The sequence below is a fragment of the Sorex araneus genome, chromosome 11 (genome assembly GCF_027595985.1).
Source record: "Sorex araneus isolate mSorAra2 chromosome 11, mSorAra2.pri, whole genome shotgun sequence".
Taxonomy (NCBI): domain Eukaryota; kingdom Metazoa; phylum Chordata; class Mammalia; order Eulipotyphla; family Soricidae; genus Sorex; species Sorex araneus.
The window spans coordinates 50,280,267-50,290,281 of record NC_073312.1 but is presented as its reverse complement, the minus strand read 5'-3'; positions in this window follow the sequence as shown (position 1 = coordinate 50,290,281).

Genomic DNA, 10,015 nt, shown 5'->3' with positions numbered 1-10,015 from the left:
TGCCCTTAGGTGCAACATGGAAGAAACTAGAGAGCATGTGCCAAGCAAAATAAAATAGGAAAAAGACAAATATAAGGTAATTCCACTTAGGCAGTGTACAAAGGAACAATGCAGGGAAGTAAAGTTAAACACAGGCAAACTTTAGGCTCTGACTGTAAAACTAAGGATACCAAAGTGAGAGTGACTGTGTGTGCTGAAAGGGTGGAGGGGACCATACAGATTGTGGTGCAGGATTATAGTCCTTGGGGGAGAGAGTGGTGTTATGATATATACAGCTTGAAAAAGTGTAAAATGCACACAGTCTTGAGCCGGAGCCATAGTATAGTGGGTAGAGCACTTGCCTTGCTTAGGATCCAAGTTCAATCCCCAGCATCCCATATGTGAAGCCTAAGTGTTTTAGGCTTTATCAGTGAATTGTCCCTTTTCTTACTGCCAGAGAAGCTTACTCTTGCTAGCATCCCTAATTTAGTTAAAGTTTATCTTTAACTTTTCCTTTATAGTTTACCTCTGATTGTCACAGTTCCTCAAGTCAGTCTTGATTACTTCTAAGCCAAAGCTTTCTGATAATTCTGGGCTTTGTGTTTGTAGTGCTTTGTATTTGAAATGTTGTGTATTGGTACCTGCTTTCTATTTCCCCTATAGTCTTTTTATATTTTACTATAGAGCAGTGTTCTTTGGTTAAACACAGAAAGACCATTAATGCTAAGCTCCTAATATTTGGGAGATGTGACTCTGAAATATATCTACTCCTGGGCATAATTACTTGGTCATAATTACTTGACTCAAGCTTCAGTTGCTGTGGTTCCTAACATCTCAAAAGGGAGGTCACACTGTGGGACTGGGATGGACCCCGGGTGAGTGGCAAAGCTACCCTGGCATCAAAAAGGGACAGCCTAGAAAGCAAAAAATGCATGGTTTTGATGCAAACTGTTGTGATTTCAGAGACAGGACCCCCATGGGGAAGGATAAGCTGAACTGGCTTGAGGACTTAGTCTGGGATTTACGGGAAGAAACTTGCTTGCTCTCAGAGCCCAGAGAATTAAGTGTTAAAAGCCTTGCTTTCTCTCAGCCCAGAGAACTGAGTATTGGGATCTTTGTCTCTTACTGTGTTTATCCAAACAACTGCAAATATTGAGAACATACAGCTAGAGGCAAGATAAAAGCAATGTCATGTCCCAGGGAGACAGAGTGTCTCCTTGAGTTCCTCTCCCCAAGAGAATTTCCTCACCAAATGTTTATCTATGTAAATGATCAATCACACCTTTGTCCGTACCTCAAGCCCCTCAGATGTTCTATAAGTATGCTAGCAGCTCTGAATTAAATGGGCATTTTCACCATCAGGCTGTGTCTGCAGTTCCCCCGCCCATTTTTCCTCCCCCCACCTCCCCGGTCTTCCCTCCCCACCTCCTCCTTCTGTCTCTCTGCCTGGGAGGCCTGGGGAGGTGGGGAGGTGCCTCTGGGTGCAAGAATCATCACAGCAGCACTGCACCCATGCATTATTTTGTGAACATACACATATGGTCCCCTGAGTTCCACCAGGAGTAATTCTGAGTGTAGAGCAAGGAGTAAGTCCTGAGCACCGCTAAGTGTGATCCCCAAGAAACAAAAAAATAAATAAATAAAAATTCATACAAAACCCTATACAGTCTTGTAAAGTAATATTCTCTCTATTAAAAGAAAATTGTAAGCAAAAGAGTATAGGGATAAAAGATGATGCTATGCTGTGTGTAATCAGAAAAGAACTTAATATCAGATACATAGGACATAATATCAGAGCACATAAAGATGACTGAAAGCCAAATGACTGTAAGAAAATACTTTTCTCTAGGTCCCTTTGAACCCAGAGTCCAGGATCCCAAAGTTCCACGTTACGTGGGTTTTGTTGGACTTCACTTGTGTGTGGGGCTCGGCCCAAGCGTGTGGGGAGTGGCCTTGAACATGGAGGTGGTTGAGTTGTGGAGGTTTTTGGCTGCCGGAGCTCGGTCCCTTGGAATGGGAAGAGCTCTCACCTGCCCCCCTCTCAGGCGCCCCAACTGAAACAGCCTGTCTCGGGGTCTGGTAGCATGGCTATAGCAGTGCCATGTTGCTCCCTTCCGGGAGAAAAAGCGGTGTGATCTTAATGGTGGCCTATGACGAGAAAACCTCCACAACCCAACCGCTGCCATGCTTGAAGCTGCTCCCCACACGCTCTGGCCAAGCCACATGCACAAGTGAACATTTTCCTGGACTGTGTGGCCACATTCACAGCCATGTGACACATCATAAAACACTTCTTACCCATTCTCCAAGAGTACCACACCACATTTGGTAGGGTTCAAATAGTAGGCAACCAATCATAGAGGGAAATATACATATATATGCATACATACATATTTTCATACATACGAAAGCTCACCTCACTCAACTTTTAACAACATGTTAGTGATATCCTAAAGAATGTCTTAATGGGGGGCTGGAGAGATAGCACAGCGGGTAGGGCGTTTGCCTTGCACGCGGCCGACCCGGGTTCAAATCCCAGCATCCCATATGGTCCCCTGAGCACGGCCAGGGGTGATTCCTGAGTGCATAGCCAGGAGTAACCCCTGTGCATCGCCAGGTGTGACCCAAAAAGCAAAAAAAAAAAAAAAAAAAAAAAAAAAAAAAAAAAGAATGTCTTAATGGTCCCTGCCGAAATAGAATAATCTTCACACTGTTTCCCCTTTGGATACTTTTTTGTAACATTTTCAGAGGTTTTCCATAACAGGCCATACAACATATATTATTTCGGTTGTGCTTTGAGACAGGGATTGGGGTTTGGGATGGAAACATCCCAAATATGGTGGTGGGAAGTTGTAATGGTGGTGGGATTGGTGTTTGAATATTAAATGTAATCGAATATTGTGAAATGCCTTATAAAATAAAAAGAGAAAAAAGAAAAAGTTTTTCTGATGCAAGAGAGCAGCAGGAGCTAAGATCCTGAGACAGGAATATTGTGAGTGTTCTAGCCTGCATAATGAAGTCAGTGTGTCGTAACCAATGGTGCTTGGTGGAGGAATTAGAAGAAGTACTAGAGGCATTTGGGAATCATTTATCAAGACATTGCTTTTTCTCTTAATAAAGGTGAGAGGCCAGTTGGAGGGTCTCGATAGAAAAGTGATGAATAGCTGGACTTATAGTTTACACCCATCTGACTGCGGAGATCCATGGTGGAGGTGGAGAAACAAGTTAGAAAGCTATGACAAACGTGGGAATATGCATGGCATGGACATGAGTGATGAAGGAAGTGAAGGTGGAGGGAAAGTAATCAACTCTAGATATGTTCATTAAAGCTGAACAACAGGATTTGCTCTCAGGGTAGATAACAGTGTGAGAGAAAACAATGTGTCAAGAACAGTGCTAGTAGCTTAGTTGTTATGGTCCGGAGTCGACCACCCCTCAAGGACAGAGAACAGAGCCGATAATGCAAATCACACAAGGAGGTTTATTGTTCCAGCTAGCTGGGGTCCAAGTATCCGACCAGCATGGCGGGTTTCAACAAGGACCCCAGCACTAGGTTCAGCTAGTTCTTATACTTTGATTTTGACAAGTAAGCATTACTCAGAAATTTTCTATTACCTATAGAGTAAACATATTTTGTTGTTATTTTGCAACATCCAGCCCACTTCCTGACAGTTACATTCCGGAGACCTAATCTCATTCCAGGGATGTAATATCTGACAAAAGCATCTGTTTTTCTAATTTTTTTGTTCCTGGAAGAGGCCTAAGTCACTCAGGGGCCCAAAGCCTGTCATGGCAGTTCTCTGATTAAGTGAGTCCTAATATAATAAAATGTTGTTGCCAAAAATTCAAAAATGAAGAGGTATCATGAGGAGCAGCTTAGTAAGAAAATTAAGAGTTTGTTCTCTATATGTTTATTCTTAAATTCCTGTTAGGTAACTCTATTAGTTAAAACCTGACCAGGAAACAGAAGTTACTTTAAGGATTTTATACCAGGAAAATGACTACATGGATAATGGAACTGCTGGAAAGCCTAGCAAGATACAGGCAGGTTCCACAGAGATTAGCAAAAGCGGAAGAGACAAGCATTGTCAGGGGAAGACATTGTCACCAGACCTACGGTTTGTAATGCAGAACAGCGGCCAGCATCCAGCAGATACTAACCACAGAGAAGAGCTAGAGGCACTGCAGCATCATTTCCTGCCTCTGGAATTTTCCATTTACTTTCCAATTTTCTGTTTGTTTCCTCCTTGGGTCAAATGCAGCTGAATGACACAGGAGTCTAATGCATCCTGTGCCGTCATCCTCAGTGCCATTAAAGTGGAAAAAAGCAGAGAAAGGGCATGAAAAAGATCACTGTGGAAATACATAGGCCCAATGTTCAAGTAAAATTCTAGACTATAACTATGATGGGGACAAATTAACTTAGAGACGGTAGTTAAGGTCAAAAGCCAAGGTGAGGTGTCCTATAAAGTAAGCATAAATAACAAAGAATGCATATAGAAATTTACAAGATATAAAGTCTGAGAAAGCAGTGAAATTGGAGGAGAACTGAGAGTGTTGCACTTGACACATAATGAAGAAAACAAGTTTAAAAAAGAGGAAATGATCCGCCAAAGCATGTGTCAGTGACAGTAGAATGGGGAATATTGGCAAGCATCAAATCTAGCAATATTTCTGTCTCCAGCCCTTTACACAAAGTGCCTCATCCACATCTCATAATTACCTCCAGATCCTCATTTTACAGGTAAGGAAATTAAGGTTTAAGGTTAACTGTGTTGCTCAAAGTCATTTAGGTAGGAAATAAAGCCCTTAAAATGTTAAGCAGAAGATTAAATCTAGGTTGTCATCTGTGAATGAATGAACATGAGAAAACACAACAAAAATACCTCCATCCAAGTAAGAGAGGATTTCTCTCCTTCCTGATTTTTAGGCATTGCAATTACCAATGACTGTGGATGACCCATTCCTTAACATGAAAAAAATTTTTTTGACAAATATAGAAGCTACAGATAGTTTGTGGTGTGTGTGTGTGAGAGAGAGAGAGAGAGAACGAGAGAGAGAGAGAGAGAGAGAGAGAGAGACTTGACAAGTCAGCAGACTGGTATATTAAAGATTGAAAAAATATTAATAGTAGTTTTTTGGTCCTCCAAGATGGAGTAACAATGACTAGATTTACTCTTCTACCTTAAACAATTAGAGAATAAATGTTGAAAACAATGGTTTTAAACATTGAACAACCAATGATAATTCTGAGAAAATTAAGGCAAGTGGAGTTAACCCTGCAATTTCCCTTCCAATAACTGCCCAGAGAGAATGTACAGACTGCAGTTCAGGAGAGCGAACCTAGACAAAACCCAGCAATTTCTCTAAATGAAGGAAGTGGATGAGGATTGAGGGATTCCAGGGTGGTAGAGGTTACAGGACAGAGCAGTGGAGTGGAGAAGCAAGAGAGAGCATGAGATAAAGTGTGTTGTTCGTTCTAGAGATATTCAAAGAGTTCCTCTTTGAATATAATATAATATAATATAATATAATATAATAAGCAGTCTTGCACTGCTTACTAACTTGCATGTGAAGAAACTGCAGCAGACCAAAGTAGACCAAAGGCTACCTGTAAGGAGCAAACTTAAGAACTCCCCCAAGCTCTTAGAAGACTGGAAATAGTAGGATCACTGTCACTGTCATCCCATTGCTCATCAGTTTGCTCGAGCGGGCACCAGTAACATCTCTCATTGAGAGACTTATTGTTACTGTTTTTGGCAAATGCAATACTCACGGGTAGCTTGCCAGGCTCTGCCGCACAGGCTTGATACTCTCAGTAGCTTGCCAGGCTCTCCGAGAGGGGCAGAGGAATCGAACTCAGATTGGTTGCGTGAAAGGCCAATGCCCAACCGCTGTGCTATCTATCGCTCCAGCCCCAATATTAGGATAATCTTGCAAAATATAAGTTGGCAAGGCAGAAGACATATAAGGCTATTACCTCAAATATTGGAGCTGAATTAACACCAAAGGATGGCTATTAAAAAAGTAAGAATACTCTGCAATTACCAGTGCTGGCATGGATGTGGGGAAAAAGGGACGCTCCTTCACTGTTGGTGGGAATGCCGACTGGTCCAGCCTTTCTGGAAAACAATACGGACAGTCCTTCAAAAACTAAAAATTGAGCTTCCATATGACCCTGCAATACCACTTCTGGGGAATATATCCCAAGGATGCAAAAAAGCACAGTAGAAATGACATATGTACCTATATATTCATTGCAGCACTGTTCACAATAGCCAAAATATGGAAACAACCCAAGTGCCCTAAAACAGATGACTGGTTAAAGAAACTTTGGTACATCTACACAATGGAATACTATGCAGCTGTTAGGAGAGATGAAGTCATGAAATTTGCTTATAAATGGATAAACATGGAGAGTATCATGCTAAGTGAAATGAGTCAGAAAGAGAGGGACAGACATAGAGGGACTACACTCATTTGTGTAGTGTATGGTAGCATCCCATGAGGCTGACACCCAAGGACAATAGATAGAAGGGCCAGGGGGATTGCCTCATAGGTGGAAGACTGCTTCATGAGTGGAGGGGAGAAGGCAGATGGAATAGAGAAGGGATCACTAAGATAATGGTGGCTGGAGAAACCAGTTGGGATGGGAGATGCATGCTGAAAGTAGATAATGGACCAAACCTCCCAGTGTCTGTATTGCAAGCTATAATATTAGCCAAAAGTATAGAGAGAGTATGGGGAATATTGTCTGACATAGAGGCAGGGGGAGGGTTGGAAATTGGTGGTGGGGATATTGGTGGTGGGGAATGTGCACTGGTGGAGGGATGGGTGTTTGACCATTGTGAGATTGTAACTATCTCACGATGATTCAATAAAATTTAAAAAAAGAAAAGAAAAAGAATACTCTGCAATTGATTTTTACTGTGGAACAAGACAATTAGGTGGGAGAAAAGAGAACTTTCAATAAGAGTGGCAGTGAGACTGGATAGTCAGTTACAGAATAGTGGTTCTCATTTTTGCTTCATATTTTATGCAAACATGGACTCATTGGATTATGGATATAAACTTGACAGATAATACTCTAATATTTTCTGAAAATAGAAAAAACTTTTGGTTTTTGTCAAAGATTTCTTAAATGCAATATTAAAAAACCAAAAAACTTTGAGAGAGAAAAATCAACAAATTGGACTTCTTCAAAATGAAAGACATTTCTTCTTCAGAAGATACTTTATATATTGAGAGAGAGAGAAAGAAAGAGAGAGAGATGTGCCTGCCATGTGCCTGCCTGGGCAGGCTGGGGTAGTGGGTGGGGGGAGGGCAACTGGGGACACTGGTGGTGGGAAATGTACACTGGTGGAGAGATGGGTGTTGGAACAATGTATGACTGAACCCCAATTATGAAAAGTTTTGTAATTGTGTGTCTCATGGTATCACTATATCACTGTCATCCCTTTGTTCATCATTTACTCAAGTGGGCACCAGAAGCGTCTCTATTACACTCAGCCCTGATATTTTTAGCAGCCTCTCCTTACTCATCTTTCCCAATGATTGAAGGCTCTTTCAGGGTCAGGGGAATAAGACTTATTGTTACTGTTTTTGGCATATCGAATATGCCACAGGTAGCTTGCCAGGCTCTGCCGTGCGGGCAGGATACTCTTGGTAGCTTGCCGGGCTCTCAGAGATGTATGTATATATCTTTTACTGTATTTGGGACATGAATACGCCATAGGGAGCTTGCAAGACTCTCCTGTGCAGGCAATAGACTCTTGATGGCTTGTCAGGTTTTCCAAAGGGAGAACAAGGCTATTAGATGTTCCGAGCACTTCTGGAAGCTTGATTTTATAGTCTCTGGAGGTAGGCCGTTGGTGGGATTACACAGCCCCAGGGGCAGTTTGTGGGTGTGGCTGCCAAACCTCTACTGGAAAATGGGGGGTCTAGGTGGAGGAGGCCCAGTCCCGATCTGAACAGGCTTCGAGATCTCAACCCCGGGCCCCGCACACCTGGGTTCCTCTGCCAGTCCCTTCATGTGTGACGCTCGTCCGAACGTGTGGAGAGTGGCTTGAGCATGGCTGTCTCATGGTAATTTAATAAAATGAATTTACTTATAAAGTATCTAAACCACAAGACAGCAGCTTATACTCACTAGGATGGCTGAAATTTTTTTAGAACTGAGAGCAATAAGAATTAGTGAAAATTTTCAAAAACTAGTTGTATGGAATGGTATTGGAATATTGTATTCCTGAAATTTATTCATGAATAACTTTGTAATTCATGGTGAGACAATAAAAGTATATTATTTTTAAATAATAAAAAGTAAAAGTAAATTTAAAATAAAGCAAAGAATAAGAAAATGAACTGCAAATACATGCTACAACTTGGATGAACCTAGAGAACATAATGCCAAGTGAATAAAAAAAGTTCAAAAATTCTGGAGAGTTAAATGAAATCTCCAGAATCAGAAAATATATAGACACAGACAGTAGATTAGTGGTGCCTAGAGAGAGTAGTAAGGGAGGGCGAGAATTAAGGTTTGAAGCTAACAACTTTCTTTTGGAATGATAAACATATTCTAAAATTAGTTGTGGTAATACTTGTGGAACCACTTTGTTTATGTTGAAAGACATTTATTTGGAAACTTTTAAATAGATGAATTATATGGAATACAAATAATTTCTCAGCGAAATTATCTTTTAAACTTTTATTTAAAAATTATAAGGTGTGCTCCTTACAACTTAATGAGAAGGCCAACCTTCAACTGAAAAAAATGGGCAAAATATCTGAACACATCACCAAAGTTGACACACAGCTGACAAATAAGCACATGAACATATGCTCACCATGATCAATCATCAGGGAAATGCAGATTAATCCCACACAAAACAAGAGTAGTCTAGCGACTAAAAAGGCAAAAGATTAAAAATATTGGTAAGGGTGTGAAGCAGCTGGAAATCTCACACATTACTGTGGGAATGCAAAATGAAAGAACCACTTTAGAAAATCATTCCAGAGATTCTTTATTTCTGCTTAACCAAAATTAATGAAAAGTGTTTGTGTACAGATTATTAGCACTATTTTAGTTGTAAAAGAAAAAACCTGAGAATAACACATATGTCCATAGTCATATAAGTGGATAAACAAAGTGTGACATATCCACACAATGGAATAATAATAATCAATTTAAGATGAACAGCTGGTGCACAGAGTAAGATGCATAACACAAAATAATCATTTGAAGAAAGAAGGCAGATAAAAATAGTCTTTAGTGATTGATTTTTTGTACAGAAAATTCTAGAAAAATCTAAACCCACAAGAACAGAAAAAAAATTAATGATTGCCTGGGGAGAGTATTTTCGGTGAGGAATGGAGGTTGTTCAAAATAGGACATAATAATCTTACAGTACCTATACCACAACCATAATGACCAAAAGGAAAGAGAGAGAGGGAGAGAGACAGAGACAGATAGAAGGACAGAGAGAGAGAGAGAGAGAGAGAGAGAGAGAGAGAGGAGAGAGAGAAAAAGAGAAGAAAAGTATCTGCCATTAAGGCAGTCTGGGTGGGGTGGAGATGGGGTGGGGGGAGGAACACTGGGGACATTGGTGCTGGGAAATGTACACTAGTGTGGATGGGTGTTGGAACATTGTATGACTAAAACCTTATCATGAAAAGCTTTGTAACTGTATATCTTCCCGTGATTCAATAAATAAATAATAAATAAATAAACCTGAATGTTGTCTCATTCTTCATTGGCAGTAGATGGCAGTAGTTCCACCAAGAAAATTGGTTGCATATCTGGTTCTCCTAGAGGGAGAGCCTATTCCGTTCCTGTACTGAGGCTACCAGTAACTCACAGAACTCTGTTGTTTTCTGTCCCTCCACTCTTTCTATTCTGTCTTCTTCATACATTTCAATGCTCAGATTTCCTGGAACTTTACCTCTACTCACTTAATTCTGTTGCCCGCCCTGCCACCCCGAAGAAGGCAATATTGTCTTGTTTAGTTCTGTTTCCATTGAAAACTCTGATAAAAGGGCA